This window comes from Macaca thibetana, chromosome 9, assembly GCF_024542745.1.
Source record: "Macaca thibetana thibetana isolate TM-01 chromosome 9, ASM2454274v1, whole genome shotgun sequence".
Lineage (NCBI taxonomy): Eukaryota > Metazoa > Chordata > Mammalia > Primates > Cercopithecidae > Macaca > Macaca thibetana.
Window position 1 is genome coordinate 78,046,261 of NC_065586.1, and position 23,124 is coordinate 78,069,384.

At 34.1% G+C, this 23,124-nt stretch overlaps 1 pseudogene; it reads left to right on the plus strand.

Moving 5' to 3' along the window:
• The first annotated feature begins 1,528 nt into the window (after nucleotides 1–1,528).
• On the plus strand, nucleotides 1,529–2,512 carry LOC126962320 (glyceraldehyde-3-phosphate dehydrogenase-like; annotated as a pseudogene).
• The last annotated feature ends 20,612 nt before the right edge of the window (nucleotides 2,513–23,124 follow it).

The following is a 23,124-nucleotide window of genomic DNA, read 5'->3' on the forward strand; positions in this document are numbered from 1 at the left end:
TTTTGTAAAGAGAATTGTGATTAATACAGTTGTGTAATAATCTGCATATATTTCTGATTGCCATTTATATTTCGATGAATATTTATATAAAATGTATTCTGTGTGTTTCCAAGTATTGTTTACTCTAAGAATTCAAATGTGTTATAATTTCAGAAAATCTTTATATGTAAATCATTACAGCAATACATTAGAATAGAAACACCATAGAATTATAGTAGTTTAATTAAAATTCCAAATGAAAAATAGAAAAAAGCTACACAAGATAGAAAACTTTACTAGAAACTAACATCAACCTTTGTCTAAAATGTAACTTATTTTTTAAGAGGATAAATTTATATATATAAATTTATATATATGTAAAATATAGTATATACACAGTATATAAATATTCTGTGAAATTATATATACACACATGTATGTGAATTTCACTATTCATAGTAGTTATGTTCTATAAATTCACCAAAAATACTGACTTAGAGAATACTAAGCCCCTATGGGAAATACAGGGTTAATGTCCAGTGCACTCTGGCTACCCATTTTCATCAACCAATCAACACATAACCTTGTTTTATGTGTACTTCAGTTAAAGACACCTTATTTAATAATTATTGTTGATTCATTAACATTGAACTCACAGCCAGTAGCACTTTTATTTGTGCCTGCACACAGCTCGTCTAATACACCTGATTTCTCCATATAGCAGATCACAGTCTTCTTGCACTCAGGAATACTAGAAAGCACTTCAGCACTAGGCTGAGGGGGCAAAGCATTTGAAAGCATAAAGTCACTAGTAAAAAGCAAATAGTGCAAAGAACACTGCACAAAGAGATCTCAGAAAGGTCACTGATTAGGATATGAGAATTGAAACAAGAAGACAGAAAGTCACCTTGCTCTACCTTAGCTGTTTTATATCAGGCAAATAAAAAATTTGGCTGCTCTGTGAATGTTCACAAATGATGGCAAAAGTGCCTCAAGTATTAATTGGAGGATTACAAATAAATTTTAGCTCATAGGGGAATTTACAAATATGGAATCTGTGAATAATGAGAATCAACTGCAGTTAGTTTAAGCAGTTGTGAAAAATTGAAGGCCAACATCACATCAGATATAAAAAATATCAAACTTCCGAATTTTAAATGTTAAATTTTCCTTTAATATTTTAGTGAATGTCAACATATAATCAATTTGGAATTGCTGTGAGTGGGTTGCTAGAGAAACATAAATATTTGGAAATTTATTCAACTCAAATTTTTTTTCCAAGACAGACAATTTAGGAGAGCAATTAAAATTATTTGCAAGAGTGAGAGTGGCAATCTGCACTACCAATGTGGTCATTTTTTTTCCCCTAGCTCATCACTGCCCCCTAGGTGAAATGAACTGTTGAATAATTCAAGAAAGCTTTTAAAATCATTTAAGGCATTTTGCTTTGTACTTGTAATCTTTAAGAACAATTTCAGGCTCTCTGCTTTTCTGGTTCGACAGACAGCTGCATATTCTCATGCATCACCTGCCACTTCCCTGAGACACCATGGTGAAGGTGAAGGCCAGAGTCAATGGATTTGACTATATTGGGAACCCGGTCACCAGGACTGCTTTTAATTCTGGTAAAGGGGATACTGTCACCATCAGTGACCCCTTCATTGACCTCAACTACATAGTCTACACGATCCAGTATGATTCTACCCACGGCAAATTCCATGGTACCGTCAAGGCTGAGAATGGGAAGCTTGTCATCAATGTAAATCCCATCACCATCTTCCAGGACCAAGATCCTACCAAAATCAAATGGGGTGATGTTGGCACTGAATATGTTGTGGAGTCCACCAGAGTCTTCACCACCATGGAGAAGGCTGGAGCTTATTTGCAGGGGGAGCCAAAAAGTCATCATCTCTGCCGCCTCTACTGAGGACCCCGTGTTTGTGATGGGCGTGAACTATGGGAAATATGACAACAGCCTCAAGATCGTCAGCAACGCCTCCTGCACCACCAACTGCTTAGCACCCCTTGCCAAGATCATCCATGACAACTTCGGCATTGTGGAGGGACTCATGACCACAGTTTATGCAATCACTGCCACCCCAAAGACTGTGGATGGCCACTCCAGGAAACTGTGGCATGAGGGCTGCAGGGCTCTAAAGAACATCATCCCTGCATCTACTGGCACTGCCAAAACCATGGGCAAGGTCACCCTGAGCTGAACGAGAAGCTCACTGGCATGGCCTTCTGTGTCCCCATCACCAAACTGTTAATTGTGGACCTGACCTGCTGTTTGGAAAAAACTGCCAAATATTATGTCATCAAAAAGGTGGTGAAGCAGGCATCGGAGGGCCTGCTCAAGGGCATCCTGGGCTACACTGAGCATTAGCTTGTCTCCTGTGATTTCAACAGCGGCACCCACTGTTCTGCTTTCAATGCTGGAGCTGACATTGCCCTCAACAACCACTTTATTAAGCTTATTTCCTAGTACGACAATGAATTTGGCTACAGCAACAGGGTGATAGACCTGCTTTAGCAGTCATGATCCAGTTGCTCAAAAACGCCTTTGGCGTGAGATTCCACAGAACATGGAAGGCAGAATTCGATATACCTTAGTATGGAAACAAAATAAAATTTAAAACTTCACTTTATTATAGTTGTTATTATATGTTGTCAAGCAGCGAAATTACAGGGAAGCAAATGATGTAAATGGCTTACGAGTAATAAATTGTGAGGGGGACAGTATGGCAGATAAGAATGAATTAAACTTGTTTCACACTACTTGTAAGATATATACAATTTTATTTTTTCAAATAAAAATAGTTCTACTTATGCTTATAAATGCATGTTTTAGATTTTCTTGGTCAAGAAAGTACAAACCTAGGTTTTTTCTTTTACATTATGTATGTTTTAATAAGACATTTTCATAGGCACAAACTATAAATTAAATTTAACTCAACGAATAAGAATTCTGTAACATATTCACTTAGTCAAAGCAAATAACTAATACGACACACTGTAACACAAAATTTATTAATGGGGCTGGTGGTAAAACACTAGAACACCCTTGAATTTATTTCAAAATAAAAAGGAAACTTCTAGAGTGAATGAAGAATTCAATAATTAGTTTAAGACACACTTTTTTTTTAATTTGCCATAAGATCATTTTATTTTTCATCAACTTTTAAGTTCCAGTACATGTGCAGGATGTGCACGATTGTTACATAGGTAAACAGCACACACTTTTTAATACCTAAGGTGCTTAAGATACATTGCCTACACTGTAACTAAGTAAACTGATAAATAAGGCACTTTCATTGTTTTCATTCAATAAACTGGCAAAAAGAAAAATAATTACAACAATATTACAAACTCTATGGTAAAGCCATATAGTTTATATGCAGCTAGAAAGAAAGAAAATAATTATTTTTGTTAATGAGAAAACACTTCAAAGAAAGTGACATTTAAACTTGGTATTGAGATGAAGGCACGAAAGTGGACTGAGAATAAATTACAAAGATTTTTAAAATATACTGTGAAAACTTGGGAGTCAAATAAACTCATGAAACGAATAGGTGATACAAGTTGATTTGCTTTCCACAGTAATCAATGTGGTCTCAGTTACAGGTGATGCATTTGCAAAGAGAGAAACTGGGAACAAAGCTTTTGCACAAGTTCAGACAACAGAAGATTAGAGGCTCAACAAAAATGGTAAGGATTGAAACGCAGAGGAAAGAAACATTCAACAATGATAAGTAATGTTAGAGGCAGAATCTGTACAATTTAGTGAAAAATAAATGTAAGAATAGATAAAATAACAAATATAGGATGAATATACATATAAATGGAAACAAATAACTTTTAGGTGTACTTTTGGGGACTTTCAACTACAAAGATCCAACAGAAAGTTTTTTTAAAATGCACTGACTTATTCCACTTAGCATAGCATCCTCGAGATTCATGCATGTTGTTGCATGTGACAGTTTTCCTCCTTTTATGACTGACTAGTATACTGTTATATGCATATACTAAATTTTCTATGAGATATCTAACGTAGTCAAGTTCACAGAAGTAGAAAGGAGAACACTGGTTGCCAGGGACTGGGAGGAGAGGGAAATAGGGATTTGCTGTTCAATAGGTATAAAATTTCACTCACGCAGGATAAAATAGTTCTAGAGATATGTAGTAAAACCAGTGCTTACAGCTAATAATGTGGTACTGTAGCTTTAAAATTTTGTTAAATGGGTAGCTCTCAAGTTACATGTTTTGCTTTGTTAACCACTATAAAAAGTACACTGTATGGTGGAACAAAGTTACTGTGGTTTGGGGGTTTGTTACAACATGGAATATAATAATATATACACTAGGAAATACTCGCTCTCATTATCCTACTTCTAACATACATTAATCAATGTCTTAGCATAATCAATATTTATTTCTCACTCACCCAAAACTTGATGTAGGCTATGTCGTCCTTGTCTATCTTTTAACTTCTCAATCTGGAACCTAGGGTCTCCAAGGTCATTACTGGAAGTTTGTATTAGAATTTTTAGGAGGACTAGTACTGGAAATGTCACTGCTTTCATCCCACATCCTGTCTAGGGTCCAGTACATAGACTCAGTATTTAACTGCAAAAAAGGCTGAGAAATATCTTCTTGCACGTCTGGAAGAGAAAGTGATTAAGTATATAACAACACATCTGTCACATCAGAATTAATAGTAACCTACAGTATTTAATTCTAGTCACAATTATTTTTAAACTTTCTAAATAAAACTACATGTAAATTGAATAGTGTTATTTTGTTTTTCGTTTGTACTGAGTAGAACACTATCATGGTAGTTTTTGTGGACCACAGCCCCCATTATCCACGGCTACTTTGCACCTGATCAACCATGGTTAGTAAACATTACCTGGAAAATTCCAAAAGTAAACAATTCATGATTTATTTATTTGTTTATTTTGAAACGGAGTCTCGCTGCGAGACTCAGGCTGGAGTGCAGTTGTGTCCGGAACTGGTGGGTCCTTGGTCTGACTTCAAAAATGAAGCCCTGGACCCTCGCGGTTAATGTTACAGTTCTTAAAGATGGTGTGTGTGGAGTTTGCTCCTTCAGACGTTCAGATGTGTCTGGAGCTTGTTCCTTCTGGTGGGTTCCTGGGCTCGCTGTCAGGAGGGAAGCTACAGACCTCTGTGGTTGAGTGTTACAGCTCTTAAAGGCAGCGCATCTGGAGCTGTTTCTTCTTCCCAGTGGGTTTGTGATCCCGCTGGCTTCAGGAGTGAAGCTGCAAACCTTCGTGGTGAGTGTTACAACTCTTAAAGCCGGTGTGGACATAAAGTGTGATCAGCAACAAGATTTACTGTAAACGGCAAAAGAACAAACCTTCCGCACTTGAGAAGAGGACCCCAGTAGGTTCCCAGTGTTGGCTGGGGCAGCCTGTATTTATTCCCTTATCTGACCCCACCCACATCCTGCTGACTGGTCCATTTTACAGAGAGCTGATTGGTCCATTTTACAGAGAAGTGATTGGTCCATTTGGACAGAGTGCTGATTGGTGCATTTACAATCCCTGAGCTAGACACAGAGTGCTGATTGGTGCATTTACAATCTCTAGCTAGACATAAAGGTTCTCCAAGTCCCCACTTGCCTCAGGAGCCCAGCTGGCTTTATGTAGTGGATCCTTCTCAGGGGCTGCAGGTGGAGCTGCCCCAGTCCTTAGCTGTGTCTGCACTCCTCAGCCCTTGGGCAGTCAATGGGACCGGGTGTCAGGGAGCAGGGGGTGGCGCCCGGGAAGGCTTGGGCCACGCTGGAGCCCACCGTGGAGGGAGGGGTTCAGACATGACTGGTTGCAGGTCCCAAGCCCTGCCCAGCGGAGAGGTGGCTGAGACTCCGCCAGAGTTTGAGTGCGGTGCATGCTTCCGGGCAGTGCTGGGGGACCCGATGCAACCTCCGCAGCTGCTGGCCCAGGTGTTAAGCCCCTCACTGCCCTGGGCTGGCCTGCTGCTCCATGTGCAAGGCCCTCCAAACTAGCGCCCGCGGGAACTCGAGCTGGCCCGTGACTGTGTCGCTGCAGTCCTGGTTGCCACCCATGCTTTTCCCTCCACACCTCCCCACAAGCAGAGGGAGGTGGCTCCGGCCTTGGCCAGCCCAGAGAGGGGCTCCCGCAGTGCCATGGCAGGCTGAAGGGCTCCTCAAGCGTGGCCAGAGTGGACATCGAGACCAAGGAAGCAGGGAGAGCGAAGGTTGCTAGCACGTTGTCACCTCTCACAGTGGCTCGATCTGGGCTCCCTGCAATTCTGCTTCCCGGGTTAAAGTGATTATCCTGTTTCAGCCTCCAGAGTAGCTGGGATTATAGAGGTGAGCCACCACACCCGGATAATTTTTGTATTTTTAGTAGAGATGGGACTTCACCACATTGGCCAAGCTGGTCTCGAACTCCTGACCTAAAGTGATTCACCTGCTGTAGCCTCCCAAAGTACTGGGATTAGAGGCATGAGTCACGGTGCCCAGCCAACAGTTCATAAGGTTTAAATTGCAGGCTGTTCATCAGAAAGCTCACTGTCTCGCTCCTGTCCCTTAGTCACTTAGTGAATCATCCTTTTGCCCAGCATATCCACACTGTCCATGCTACCTGCCCACGAGTCACTCAGTAGTCCTCTTGGTGACCAGATTGACAGATTGAGAAGAAGAATGGTGAAGACAGTACAATAAAATATTTTGAGAGAAAAAGAGAGACTACATTCACGTAGCTTTCATTACTGTAAGTTCTGGGAATTTTGTTGAGACATTGCTTTAAACTAGTCATATCAATATGTGATTTCATCCTCAAATAATGGTTATTTTCTAAAAGTTATAAAATATTTTCATTTCTCCTTTGACTAAAATGTAACTAATAATTGGATTTTTTTTGTTTGGTTTTGCTTTGCATTGTTTTGAACTGGTATTTTTCTTTGACGTTCCATGTATAAGAGCTTTTGAATTCCAAGTACAAGCATTTTGATTTTTTAATCAAAATAGAATTTATTACCATATAGTCAGAGAATTCTATTTTCATAAATACAGCATTTGCCAAAAAAAAAAAGATTTCTTTATAATTGAATATTTGCTAAATTTTTGAGAATATTTCATATATGCGTTTGAGAAGAGGTCTATTTTCTATTGTTAGATCTGGAGTTTGATATATAAGAACAGTTTCATTAACTTTTCTTTGTAAGTTCTATATACGTACTGACTAAATGTTATGATTGTATATGACTTGGACTGAGAGATAAGAAGTTTTATATAATTTAATATTTGTCTGTCTACTTGAATCTACTCAAATTTTTGCTTTATGAAAATTACTGGTGAGGCATTTAGTATACAATTATTAATAACTGTTAAATGTTTCATATGAAAGTCACTTTTTGCCTTATAAAATATTGCTCATTTTCACAGGTTCTTTGGCTTGAGTCTACCTTGTTTGGTATATGAAAACATTGACCGCATTTGCATTCTCCTGTTGTAACCTTGTATGTCTTTTCTTTGTAACCTTTCTAGTTGTAGTTTCAGATGTACCACTATTATACAGAATAGATTTCCCTTCATTAATCAACCTAAAATACTATAAGTTAGTAAGTTAAGCTTTTAAATTTGTTTGTATGAAAGTTATATGTGGAGTCAATGATGTGATGTGGTTTTATGCTTATGTGCATGTATGTGAGGTATATATATAGATGTAAAGCACATATATATGTATTCAAGTTATCAAGGTATGATTTCATTAGTTTTTCTTCTTCTTTGTTATATTTAGGAAAGTAGTTTCCTCTTTTATGATACCATTTGTTTCTTTCTATAAAGAAACATCTGCTACCCATCCTCACCTTCCAAATATTATAGAGTGATACCTGTATTTATTTCTCTTTACATGAAGGAAGCTGTTAGCAAACTTATTATAATTTTATATATTTTTCTTTCCTCATTTTTAAATCCTTTTAATTTTTATTTTAGAGTACATATCATCTGTAAAACAAATTGACCTTTTTATTCCCATCATTAACATTTCTATTTAAATATATACTTATCCACCCCAGACATTACATCAAAGCTTCTCCTATCATTTACTGTTTACATGAGCTCATTACTTAGACTTCCGAGAAAGTGCTCATGGAAATAGTACACCCTTAATTGCTGCATGTTTAAAATCATTTGTCTGTGAACTTTATTCCTGTAATTCTGTTTAACTAGATATTAATCTGTGTCTCACATTATATTTTCTTGAGTGTGTTTGTTTCATTGTCTGCAGATAGGAATTGTCGGTATGTCTGATGTTAGTCTGCGTTTTGTTTTCTTTTAAATACTATATATTTTCACCTGAATGCCGCCTCTTTTTTCTTCCTTCTTTGTTTAAATTTTGAGCAATTTTACTAGACTATTTATCAGTGACTTCTATTCTTGATTAGTTTTTCTAATTCACCATTGTGTAATTTCAATATGTATGTGTGTGCTTTAAGGAAGTTTTCTAGAACTGTATATTTCAGAGTTTGTTCTGCTTTATTTGGTTTTATTTAAATTCCGATTAAACATACTTTTTTGTATCTTATATTGTATGTAAGTTTTAGATCTTTATTATTTTATTAAACTTTGATTTGATTGTTTTCATTTTCCCTCCATATTCTCTCTTTAGCCTCAGTTTTTCTTATTATTCGTTTCACGATGAAATTAATTCATTTTTTATAAGTTGGTTTTCAGTTCTGAAACAAGTTTTTCCATTAATTTCAAAATATTACCTAAGCTCTAACAATTCAGTTTCCAAATCTTCCTCTTTTTTGGTTTTCTCATACCTAATGTTTGCTCTCTTTCATTCATGCTTTTATGTGTATGTCTAGTATTCCCTTCAGAATGCAGAACCTCAGTTGTGTAGGTGTTTTTAGTGACTTGCTAAGTTATTATAACATCATAGCTCTCTTTAATTCTCTCTTACTTTCAACAGAGAAGATGAACTCAGTGTGAACCTACATTGGTGACTACATAGCTAAAACCATTCATATTCTACACTTTGTAGAAATATCTGTTGCCATGCATTTTTTAAAATTTTTGAGGATAGTCTGTATTCTATTGTTTTCTTGCTGTTGCTTGCCTATTTTCAGTGTTTTCATGTGAGCATTTCAAGTAATTTAAATAATACATCCTGTTTATAATTTTGTTCCAATTAGAAGTCTCCTTCCATAAGTATAAAAATTAAATTTAAAGATTGATGTTTCTTATTTTAATATCTTAAGTTAATTCGAAGAATGTTCAATTTACACAATATCAGAAAGCTTATATTATGTTATTTATGTATTTATTTTGTTTAAATTATTAAAAATTATGAATATCATAAGATAATTATTATTATGGCCCATGATTATGTTATTAACTTAATTTCTGAAATGATGTTTTGTACTTACATTTATAAAAGAGGAATTCTATATTCCTGAACCACAGGCTTTGATATTATAACAATCATTTATACCTGTAACAACAATTTAATTTTTGTAAGAAACATGCTCAGCCCATATATACAATTTGAACTGTACCTTTTAATGTTAATACATATTGGAAGCTGACAATTTCAAATAATTAAATTGTAAATCATAAACACACACAGATAATACCCAGAGAATGGGTCATGGCCATTTTTATAAGAACTCTTGCAAGATCAATACCCAGTCTTAAAAAACATTTAGTTTACAACATTATGCCAATGGTAACAATTGAACTTATTTATTTATATTTTAAAGTATATTATTATACTGCTAAAATTAGTTGGTTAAATGATTTCTATTTAAAGTCTAGATTTATATTCATTTTGACATTTACTTTTTGGGGACACTTTTCTTTATTTTTTATGATTTCCTTTTAAAGTGGTAATCTTTTTCTTACAGCTTATTTTATCTAGTCTTACTCTGGAAGCTGTATAACATTAATAATACAGCTTTCATTGTTCCTCAGAATGTATTTTCTTTTTATACAGTTCTTATCTTTTTCCTCTGACTTCTTTTCTTCATTCTTGACCATTCCTATATATTAGCTTGCAATAAAATCCCACCTAGACCTTTTGCCTAAATTCACACCTGATTCTCCAGCAACCTATCAGATAGCTGTACTAGTTTATCTAACTAAATATTCCCCTCAAGCTACCATTCTGAGAATCGAACTCAATACCTTATTCAACAGGCTGCCCTCTTTCTTATGAACTCATTTTTACTCATTGAAGTTATTTAAGTCAGAAACTTGCAATTCATTTTTATCAATCTCTCATATCTCATTCATTCCTAAAATTATGATAATTTTAATGCCCACATATGGAAATCTTTAAAAGTCATCTTCACTCATTTCCTACATTTTGCAAAAAAACATAACTCAGTCCCTCATTATTGTTTTCTTGGATTATCACAATAGTGTTCTTACCTGATCTTCTACCTGTCTCCAATATTACTTTCCTCTAATCAATTCTTCACATTGCAGACAGTGTGCACTTTTAAAACTTCAGTCAGATTATATTGCTCCTCAACTTAAAACCATTTTATTGTCTCTCACTGCCCTCATTACAATATCCAGAATTCTGCATATGACTGACCTGATCCTTTAGAATGTTATAGCTGCTTCGAGCCTCATTTCTGTCAGTCTCTGCTTTCCATGCCCTATCCAAAATGAAATCACAATGAAAAACATTCACTTTCAGAAAGGGTATCATGTTTATTGTTGCCTCTAGGTCATTTTTTTTTCCTGCTGAATCTTCTTCAAATACCCCAAGTGTGAATGATTCTTAGGTTTCTTTATGTGTTAAGCTTTGACAGCATCTTCCATGAGAATACTACTTTAACCACAAGTCTGTGTTATCTGTCCTCTGTACTTACAGTATACTAATACTCAGCACATAACTTTTTCATTTTTTTCTTTTCTTATATCCCTTAATTGTTCATAAAGTTATTTATGTACCTGCACATTTTTATATCCCCAATGACTAGCACAATGCCTGAAGCATAATAGGCACTTGACAAATAATATTTTCAATACATTAACAACATCCTTGGAGATAATAATTTCACAATAATAATGGAATTCACTTCCATTTATTATCAGTCAATAAGTGAGAGAAATGTGATTATCCAAAATAACACATACATAGAATTAGAAAATACTAGAACTGATAAGAATGAAATGCTAAACCAATAACAGTGATTATATCTCTGAAGAAATTTGGATAAAAGAATATGAAAGTAAAAGAGATTTTAAGTTTTTACTGTATTTAAAGAAGTTATTATCAGAAAATATGTAATATTTAAAATACAAAAGTGGAAGAAACTCTAAATGTGATACACTGAGTCACCTGACTAGATACAAAACTGTTTAATGCTCGGTTTCTATTTAATATGCTATTTTTCCAGTCTGAAGGCCAAAGAAGACATGAAAAAGCTTATTTTTCAGAGTTCATACAAAAACTCATGTGGTCTCCATGTTCAGGCATATGTTATTGCTGAAGCTAAATGTATCTGGAAACACAGATGTTGAACTGAATTTATACTCTGCCGTAGCTTCCTGTGTCATGGTAATCTTGTGTCCTTTGGTTGATTTGAGCATCTGCTTACTCAAAAAAGTTTTGTCCTGGCACAGAAATAGCATTTCAATTTAAAGGAGGAAATGGACTAGATATTCTCAATTTCATTCCTTTGGACAAGTCATGTTTCTTCAATTACTCTGTGTGTTTTGGTCTCCTTTTTTCATTTAAACTCTAGGGATACGAGTAAAATTAAAAAAGAAAATGACAAGATAAAAAATAGTAATGTGGAAAAAGAGAATGAACAAACAAGAAAGAATAGAAAAAGAGATACAAAATGTTTTAAAGAAAGAAAAAAAGCAAGTCAATAAAAGAAAAGAAACAGACTATCCAAACACATGCAAAACACACCCACCACCAGACTACTATTATGACTACTGTCTCCCCAAATTCTCAGTTTAGTCTATATTAGTGACAGCAAAAAAAAAAAAAAAAAATCAGATCTTGATATACAGAATTGAAATACCATAATTTTTATTTTTCATTTTATATGCACATGGAACATATATTGAGGTAGACCATATCTCACACTCTGAGCCATAAAACAAACTTCAAAAGACTCGTAGTAAGTCATATCATACACAATGTATTCTGTGACCTGTGATCACAATGGAACAATACTAAAAATTAGTAACAGAAAACTAATTCAAAAATTTCCAAAGACTATGTCAAAACCAGCTCGGTCAGGGAGACCCAACCCATTAGCACTAGAGAAATTAAAGAAACACAGACAGAAATATAGGGGTGTGGAGTAGGAAATCAGGGGTCTCACAGCCTTCAGAGCTGAGAGCCTTGAACAGGGCTTTACCTACGTATTTATTAACAGCAAGCCAGTGATAAGCATTGTTTCTATATATTGTAGATTAACTAAAAGTATTCCTTATGGGAAACAAAGGGATGGGCCGAAATAAAGGGATAGGTTGGGCTAGTTATCTGAAGCAGGAGCATGTCCTTAAGGGACAGATCGCTCATGCTGTTGTTTGTGGTTTAAAAATGCCTTTAAGTGGTTTTCCACCGTGTGTGGGCCAAGTGTTCCTTGCCCTCATTCAAATAAACCCACAACCTTCTAATGTGGGTATCATGGCCATCATGAACATGTCACAGTGCTGCAGAGATTTTGTTTATGGCCAGTTTGGGGGCCAGTTTATGACCAGATTTTGGGGGACCTGTTTCCAACAGATTAAATACATACATAGTTCTACATAATCTATGGGTCAAAAAGAAAGTCTTAAGTAAAATTCAGAAATACAATGAACTAAATAAAAATGAATATATCAAAATTGGTGGGACATATCTAAATAATTTCTACAAGGGAATACTATAAAAATAAACGCTTTCATTAAGAAAGGGAAAGTCTCAAATCAGTAACCTAAGATCAGAAATCATGGACATTTAAAGCAGAAAATCAAGTAAAATAAATGTTAAAGGCTGGCTGTTTGAAAAAAATCAATACAGTTTGCACACTTCTGGCAAAAGTAACAAAGAGAAAGAGAGAAGGCACAATTTACTCATATCATGAAAGGAAAAGCAGATGTCACTATAGACCCTGCAAATATCAAAAGGACAACCCGACACACATAAATTTGATGATGTAGATAACATGGACAAATTCTTCAAAAGATGCTGATTACTAAATTTATCAAATACGCAATAGATAATTTGAGTAGCCTTAAAACTCTAAAGGAAATTGAATTCCTAGTTAAAAATCTGTTGAGAATAAATCTTCAGGCCCTGATTGGTGAATCTACTAAATATTTAAATAAGAATTAACATCAATTCTATAAAATTTCTTCCACCAAATATGAGAAGGAAGCATTTCCCAATTCATTATTTGAAATTAGTATTACCCCAATATAAAATTCAACAAGCACAAAATAAAAAGAAAGAAAAATACTCTAGGCCAATTACCAATATAGACAAAAAAATCATTAACAAAGTATTTTCTATTTAAATATAATTATATTAGACTAATTAGGGTTAATTGCATGAATGCAAGGTACGTTCAATATTCCAAAATTAATCAACGTAATCCACAATATCAGTAGACTTAGGAAGGCAAATGATATAATCGTATCAATTGAGAACAAAACTGTCAAAGTCTATACAATTTTAGATAAAGACTATCAGAAACATAAACAGAATAACTTTCTCAGGTTAGTAAAATTACCTACAAATACCTACAGTCAATAGTATACTTCATAGTGAAAGACATAGTGCTTAACCCTTAAGATTTGGAATAAGAGAGGATGTCTGCAATGTGTGGCATATTTGGGGTGATGGAATTTTCCTGGAACTTGACTATAGCAATATCATTATCCCAACGATATTATTGGAGAACACTTGGCAAAGAATACACATGATGTGAATGAATTATTTTTACATATGTATGTGAATCTACAATTAAAACAAAAACCTTAATATTGACATGAATCAAATTTCTAATTTTGGATTAATCTAATATTTCCAATTATAATTTCAATAACTAAAACTCAAGCAAATCAAGACCAAAATGTCAATAAATCTAAAATTGAAATGAACTTACATATTATCTAAAATATGGGAGAGAAGAAAAAAAAAATTACTCTCTAAGCCAAAGTTCAGACAAATATTTATTTTGTTGAATCTCTGTATTGGAATGTATTTTTATAATTACACAATAAATAAATTTTTTAAATACACAAATTACTTCCTCTAAGCTGTACTCCAGCGTAAAGACAAACACGTTATAACTTTCCAGTATTTTGTCATTGAGCACTTTATTGTGAATTACAAAATTACTCATGAACCTGTGAATGTGTAAAGTGTCGAAAAGCCTATTTTCTACAATCATGTAATAAAATATAGACATGTTTTTCTTATATTTTCTCCTCTCATCATTTCAAATATTAAGCCAGACCCATTTGTCCTGCCCTGATTCAAAGCTTATTTTTCTGGGATAAAACATAAAAAGACTAAAAGTAGCTGGTTCTTCTTTTCTTTGAAAAACAAAATAAACAAGTAGCCACTGCTACGATGCTTAGAAGACACACAAACAAATGTATCCACATCTAAGATGCTTAGATGTCTTAGAAGACAAAGAGTAATGGTAACATGTTTCTGAGAGCGAGAAAATCAATGGGGTTAAATTTCTCCCAGAATGGAAGGAAGGAAATCTTTTGGCTTCTAAGAGAATGGGCACACTCTCTGACCCAGTCCTGTATTCTGACAAGATGGCAAGACCCTAAGACCCTGGGGGTTAGTTTAAGAAGACGAGCTGTTGAAGTACCTGTGACATGCAAATCCTAGTATAAATATTTTACAGTAATAAAGAATAGCATTAGTCCAGTAAAAGCAAACCCAGAAAAAGTTCATAATTTTATAGATGTTTTACATTTAGTACTCAAGAGTGTTGTTTGATTTCCATTTTGAAATCTGATGGTGCTGCTCCAGTAACCATGCATCCATATATATGTATGTGTATACATATAGTTATAGGTGTACATAAATATATTAATATATGCATAACTACATATATAATTACAACAATAAGTGCAGAACTACAATATTCCTGTCAAACTAACAGATTTAGTTTATGAAAGAAACACAAAGCTATCCAGTCCTTTCTAGCATTAAAAAAATTTCACATTTGTTTTTCTTTTCAAATAAGAGTAGCAAAAGAACTAAAGACAAGGAACAACCAATTTAAGTTTAAATTTATCTCTATTGATACACATAAACTCTTCACACAGAAATAAACAGTACTAATATAATGATGAAACACTGTACTTGTAAAACTGGTATATAATGCCAGGATGCGATATGAGGATTCTGCTTCTATATTTTTTCCTTTATGGATCTGTTCTTGAATTGGTATCTTGATGACAGAGATCAGAGGAGAAGGTTAATACTAGAGCACAAACTTACTCAAATTTGTTTTACTTCCAGTCTTGTATTTTAAAGAAAAATACTAAAAATATTCCATAGAATATTTACATTTTTACATTTTTAAGGTACTCTATGTAGGCTTACTGTAACAAACCCTAAAATTTAGGCAACATATGACATCTGCAATTAATATAACCAATATAATATCAACAATTTTTCACATTCAGTAGTTAACGCATTAAAATGTATTTTATTTGAAATGGCACTTTTCAAACCTTTATATTCCTGTGACAAATGTAGAAAATCTGGGTCTTAATAGTTTTTGTAGAAAAATTACTTTGAAACAGAAATGTGCACAAATTATAAATACCCAGCTCAATACATTTTTAAAAATATAAGGTATATTGAGAAAAAGATGCCTATGATATTCTATAACCAAGCTGCTGCCTTCATAATTCCCTTCCATCTCCAGCTGCCTCCACACAAGGATGACCTCTACTACAATTTATTTTACTATTGAATAATTAAATCATTTTGAAATTTATACAAATGAAGTCATGTTACTGAATTATTTCACTCAACAACATGTTTGTAAGATTCCTTCATATTTTGTGTCCAATGGTGCATGATCAGTCCTCATTTCTCAAAAATGTTCTGTGGTACAATGTAAGACAATTTCCATATGTTCTTGATGGAGATTTAAGTAATTTTCTATTTTAGGGTTTTACAGGTAAGTCTGTTACAATTATTCCGGTTTCTTTTTTGTTGCTGCTGTTGTTGAACATATGTGTGCCTATCTGCTGAGTATATGCTTGGGTTGGAAGAAATGTCTGATTTATAGAAAGTATGTACATTTGGCTATGGTAGATATGACTCAACACTTTTTGGAAGTAGCCATACCAATTAATATTCTCACTATTAGTGTATGAGAGTTCCGGTTGCTCCATGTGGTTACCAACATTCTGTATTTTCCTTCTGTTTCATTTTAGGCATTCTTGTAGGTATGAAGAAACACTCATTTTTTTTCTTTCCTTAATTCTCATTTAAAAGAATGTAAACAAAACCCACATTTAATCAGTCGTTCAATAATTCACTTGAAACTTGTATTTGTGTGTATATACCTCCATACATTCATAAAAAGTAAAAAAAGTTATAAAATTATATTTCATCTCCTAAAATTACTCTGAAGACTATTAAAAGATATTATTTTTCTTTTTATCATCTTTCATTCTCTGTTAAGTCACAAGAACAAAGATATTGAGATAAATAGTTTTCAAACAGTTATTTTGGATTAATTTATGTGAGTCCTTGAGAAGGTAGTTAAGAAAATCATTGAACCATGTAAGTGACTGTTGGAAATTTTATCAAGGGATATCAGTTTTGCTGAGCTCAAATTTTGTTTGTTTTTAATTTATCTGTAGTGCAGAAGCAATAGCTACTAGATTGCAAGTGTTCCTGTGTTTGAAAACAGAAAGTATTTAATGAGTGGTATTATCAATACCAGTAATCTAACCTTGCAAGGTACACCTGAACATAAAATTCATGAGCCAACCCTTACTTCCAATGAATTTTCCTTTCTTTGTTCTCTTTTTATATTGATGTTTCACAGAGACAAAATAATAATAAAAGTTTCAAAACTTTGCAAAAAATATTGTTTGATCTTAAATCCACAACATTATTCCACTTTAATCACAAATTCTGCACGTGACTTTGTAAAAATACATTATAGTCATTAGTTTTTCTGTGTTTATTTGTAATTAAAATATGTTAAACATTACAAATTATGACATTTAAAACATCTAAATAGAGTAATCATGCATAGTTTTTTCCTAAGCCATTGATATCATTTGGGTCTGTGTCCCCACTCAAATCTCATCTTGAATTGTAATCACCATGATCCCCACATGTTCAGGGAGGGACAAGGTGAGAAGTGATTGGCTCCTGGATGGTTTCCCCCATGTTGTTTTCATGATAGTAAGTGAGTTCTCACGAGATCTAATAGTCTTATAAGGCATCTTTTCCTGCTCTTGCTAGCTCTCTCTTTTCGGCCACCATGTGAAGAAGGTCTTCACTTGCCCTTTCGCCTTCTGCCATAATTGTGAATTTCCTGAGGCCTCCCTAGCCATGCTGAACTATGAGTCAATTAAACCTTATTTCCTTATAAATTACCCACTCTAGGGTATTTCTTTATAGCAGTGTGAAAATACCCACCCAAACTTACATAGAGGTTTTAATCATTTTTATGCATTTATTTTTGTAAGTAATATTTTGTGTTTTCCCAGAGGTATTAGGAAAGAATTTTCCAAATGTACTAAGTTAGAACATTAGATTTGGACCCAATAACGACTTTGGATTGCAAAAATTTTAAACTAAGAACAAGAGTAAATAAAGTTGTTATATTGATATTGTGGCTGTATGTTGCAGGTAACATGAAAAAACAGAGTAAGTTTAACTGGCAGAGAGTCATCAATGCAGATAACTATAGAGATATATAAAACAAAGTCATGACTGTATATATTTTTATATAGTTACATGTTTATAGTTATAATTTTTGCCTGCAATATGGTTAATTTTATGGCATATAAACAAAAATTGTCATTAATATTCTCTTTCCAAATTTCCATACAATATGTATATAATCATGCCCTTTATAATTTTAAAATTATTTTGTACATATTCATTTCATCTTCCTAACAAGAACCCAGAAAATCCTCAAAAAGTGATTATTAATTCATTAATTAATTAATTTGGCATCCTCATCAGTAAGCACAATGTTGAGTGTATAGTAATTGTGTGAAAAACGTTGCTTGTCTATACAAGTTCATATTTCATCAGGACCATCAAGTTAAGAGTGCTAAGCACTTCCCAATTTTAAAATTTTTGAATCAATTCTTCCTCTGGCTGAAGGATCCATTTCCTGTTGTTGTTTATATATGAAAGAACTCTTAATTAAAACAGCTCAGTGTCCATTAAATATTTGTTGTTTAAATGAATACCTAAAAGCAGAACAACATTTGTAACTCTGTTCATACAATTATGCAACTTCAAATCAGTGTTAAAAATATTTATAAGACAGTGATAAATGTATGCTGAAGCAATGAGGTAACCTTTCAAGAAGGTATAAATTGGGCACTTCATAGAGCAATTATTTTAAAATGGAAGCATTTGCACTACATCTCTATTTTTAGAAGAGAAATAGTGGCGCCTTATTGCTTATGTGACTCAGGAAATTGTACTAAAAATCTTAGATGAATCAGGGAAGAGTAGCAGAGACCTCCCGGTATCCTAGACATTTTTTTTCTTTTTTTTTTTTTCGAGTCACCCAGGCTGGAGTGCAGTGGGTGTGGCCTCGCCTCCCTGCAACTTTCACCTCCCCTGCTCAAGTGATCCTCCTGCCTCCGCCTCCAAAGTAACTGAGACCACAGACGGTGTACCACCACGCCGGGCTAATTTTTTGTATTTTTGTTGGAGACGGGGATTTGGCTGGTCTCGACCTCCTGAGCTCAAGTGATTCTTTTGCCTTGGCCTCCCAAACTGCTGGGTTATAGGCATGAGCCACCATGCCTGACTTGAATATCCTAGACTTTAATCCATGACTGGCCATGTGGGAATGTTCTATTTCTGGTTTCTTGGTTATTATTTGTGCTTTGCCTTGCAATGCATTCACATCTATAAAAAAGTAGATTGGGTACTGGCAGCAGTGGCTCGTGCCTGCAATCCCAGCACTTTGGGAGGCCGAGGCAGGCGGGTCACCTGAGGTCGGGAGTTCGAGACCAGCGTGACCAACATAGAGAAACCCTGTCTCTACTAAAAATACAAAATTAGCTGGGTGTGGTGGCGCATGCCTGTAATCTCAACTACTTGGGAGGCTGAGGCAAGCGAATCGCTTGAACTCAGGAGGCGGAGGTTGCAGTGAGCAGAGATCGCGCCATTGCACTCCAGCCTGGGTAACAAGAGTGAAACTATGTCTCAAAAAAAAAAAAAAAAAAAAAAAAAAAAAAAAAAAAAAATTGATAAGAGGTTGATAAAGTTCTCTTTCTTTAATACTCAATATTCCAAAGTGATTCCTTAAGGCAATGGACAATTCAGTGATAGCTATTTCCATAGCTTTCTAATAACAACTCAAACTAACTTCCAAATGCCAATAAATAACCTCTACCTGGAGATAAGCCAGCTTATGTCGATCATATATTTTCAAAGGAGAGTCCAGTCTAGTTTTGTGAAGATAGTAAAGCATTAAAGTCAGCCACAAATAGTTCAATTTGTAGAACTTTAGCAAAAGTAGTGATTAATGAAACTGGAAATGTTCAAGAAATACATGCAAATTAGAAAATAAAATGTCAATATATTTTAAAATGTAATGAATTGCAATTATGTAATTAATAATTGTAGAGTTGATGATGAAAATAATTAAAACACTTTTTTCAAGAATATTCCTTGATTTTTTTGTTTTATACAATTGTATTGCACAGATGTTCTATTGTTTTTTAAAGTCATTCTTAATTTTTATGCTATACATAATTGCATCGGAACATTGCTATCATCTGCACTTGTCATACATTTAATATTTGATCCTAGATTATTAATTTTAAAAGTCTTGTGTTTTCCTTTTTTTTCTTTTTAATTATTGGCACAAGAAGAACGTTTGTCATATCTCTTCCAAAAGATTAGCTCTTTATATATTCAGGATGGATGCACTAGTCCTCCTCCTATAGTCTAAGAAACACAGTTTTTGGGGAGATGTAATTTTGCTGAAGAGTTCAACTGCACCAATTAATACAGAAACAAACACATACTTTTTAACATGTTAATTGTATCCTTTGTATTTGTTGCTTAAATTTAGCTAGGTTATATGTCTTATATTTGCCAATTCACAAAGTTTCAGAAATTGTCTTCTAGTTAACTTTAAGTATTATTCAGTGCTACCTATTTTCTTTTTCATTTATAAAGTCTTACTATTATAGCAGAGAACACAATAATTATCATAATAGAAACATTCTAGAAAATAAGCAGGATAGTTATTATGAACCACAAATGTAACATAGGAATGTTTTTTATTTCAGGTAAAGAAAAATAAGAGATGGAAGACACTAAAAGGCCAGCTTCAGGAAGAATAGAGAGGAGTCAGCACAAACTCCTGTAACTACTTCCCAAAAGTAAGCCTCCTTCACAAATATATTGTTTATTCAACACCAGTTTATACACAAGATCACATGCAATTAGTACTTTAGAAAACAATGAACAAATATCAGCATACTCTCAAGCAACAGAGGTAAATGATATTTTAGTTTTACCCACCTGGACTGCAGCACTCTTCACGCAGCAGACAGAAGTATTTTCAGCAGAGGTGGATGTTGTTTCAACCGATGTAACCCTGGAGGATGAAAGAGGAAAGTTGTAGTTACTGTCTACCCTAATAATCAAAGACATTAAAATTGACAAAGGGTCCAGCCACTTTCATTCATTTAGAATTGCTCCATCCAATATGGTAGCCACTAGCCACACAGAGTTCTTTAAGTATGAATTAACTAAAATTTAAAAAAGTAAAATTTTAGTTGCTTAGCTGTTACATTGGTCACTCTCCAAGTGCCCAAAGGCCACTTGTGAGCATACAAATGTTTCTATCATTGCGGAATGATGTACAGGCCAAAGCTAATCCTGGGAATAACACCTTGCCTGACATTTTAATCTTTTTTAAAATCTTTAAAAGCATGAACTATATTTTGTCTGAACTTAATTAGATAAATTTTTCTTTTTATTTTCATCTAAGGGAGAAAAGTTTCATTTATATTTAGGGTATTAACTGGCTCATTTGACAAGATAAAGCAAGAACTGGCATAAATCACTGAAATGAAAGTGCTAATGGTTTGTATGAGCACATCACAACTGGAAATAAAAAGGTTATTCACTTTTCATGGCAAACCTTGTCTTTTTCTCTATGGTTCATGGTCTAAGGCTATTCTTTTAGACACTTTGCTATTTCTTCAATACTATTTGGAAAAATCTTTATTATTGACAAAGTACTGAGAATCAGCCTGCTTATTTCACATAACTGATTAGGTATGTTCTAGAGAGTTAAATGATATATTTTAGATTTAGATTTAACTTTTATGTTTTAAACCTTAAACTCAACCATACATATTATTAATTTCCATATTTCAAGCAATATCACTGCTAGTTCTCTGCCCCAGATGGATGGTTCTTTCTTCTATTTTTGGTATTATCCAGGCCCTTTGTCTATAATCTCTTTTCACAATAATTATAAAATTTGCCCCTTTGTCCTTCATTGTTACCAAAAATAGAGAATTTTAAATTGAAATAGAGACTTACTATGATACCTTTCTAAATATAATGCATTGATTAGTGGAAAGTCTGGAAAGGCCTCTAGATTTGGACTGAGCCACGCTAACAACTTTCTTGGTTCTCCAACTTGCACATGGCCTATTATGAGACTTCTTCACCTCTGAAATCAGATAAGCCAATTCTCCTAATAAATGCCTCCCCTCCCCTCCCCTCCCCTCCCCCCCCTTCCCTTCTCTTCCCTTCCCTTCCCTTCCCTCTCTCTCTATATATGTATGTATGTGTATATGTATACACACACACACACACACACCCCCATCTTCTATCAGTTCTGTTTCTCTGGAGAACCCTGACTAAATCAGAGTTCTTAACAGTTTTATTTCCTCTGGAGGATAATATATGTGCATCTTATATATGTAATTTAAGTTACTACTACACATACTACTTTTAATGTTATATTTATCAAAAAGCATGTAAAGTCTAAGATTATATAGGCCACCATTTAATATTTTCCAAAAGGGAATTTTGAATAAAATAAAATTGTTTTTATAAAAAGAATGCTGAAAAATTAAGGACACTTAAAGACCTCTAAAAACAAAATTAAAATGTTATATTTTAATTAGAAATTATCTTTAAAAATTTTTAATGATATCTTATGTATATCTTTTTCTATATTGAATTCGTAGACCAAGTAATGTAGACTTCCCCAATGATGTGGGTGGGTCCCATCCAAACAGTGGAAGTCTTGAATAGAATAAAAAGGCTGACTTTCCTAGGAGTAAGAAGGAACTTCCTCCTACCTGAATGCATTGAGATGGGACATTGGTCTCTTCCTGGCTTTGGACTCAAACTGAAACTTTGGCTTTTATTGAGTGTCAAACCTGCCTGCCAGCTTTCAAACTGAAGCTATGCCACCATCTCTCCTGAGTCTCCAGATTGCTGATTGCAGATCTTGGGACGTCTTTTCCCTCATAATCATGCTAAACAATTCCTTATTTCTTCTCCCCATCTCTTTCTCTCTCCTATTGGTTCTGTTTGTCTGCAAAACACTGACTAACATGATCACCATAACTGAACGCCAGATTAAAATTATGAGAGAAGTATGTAAAAGGTATTTACTTTTAAGAAAACAATAACATTTCTACTAATTTTTTTTTTGGAAGTAAGTAGGTAAGTCTTGTTTTCCTGTAAAAGCATGTAAATAGACATTTTGACTCATTGCTGTTTTTTTCTTGTCTCAACCTTATTACTTAGAAAATATTGTATTTGTTTTACTTCTGAAAACATAAATGCCTTGTTTTACTTCTGAAAACAAATGGGCAAATAATATTTCTACCTTCTCTTATTAGCAAATACAATTATTTTTAATTTTTTCCAAAAGAAACTTAAGTAAATTTAGTGAAGGGAC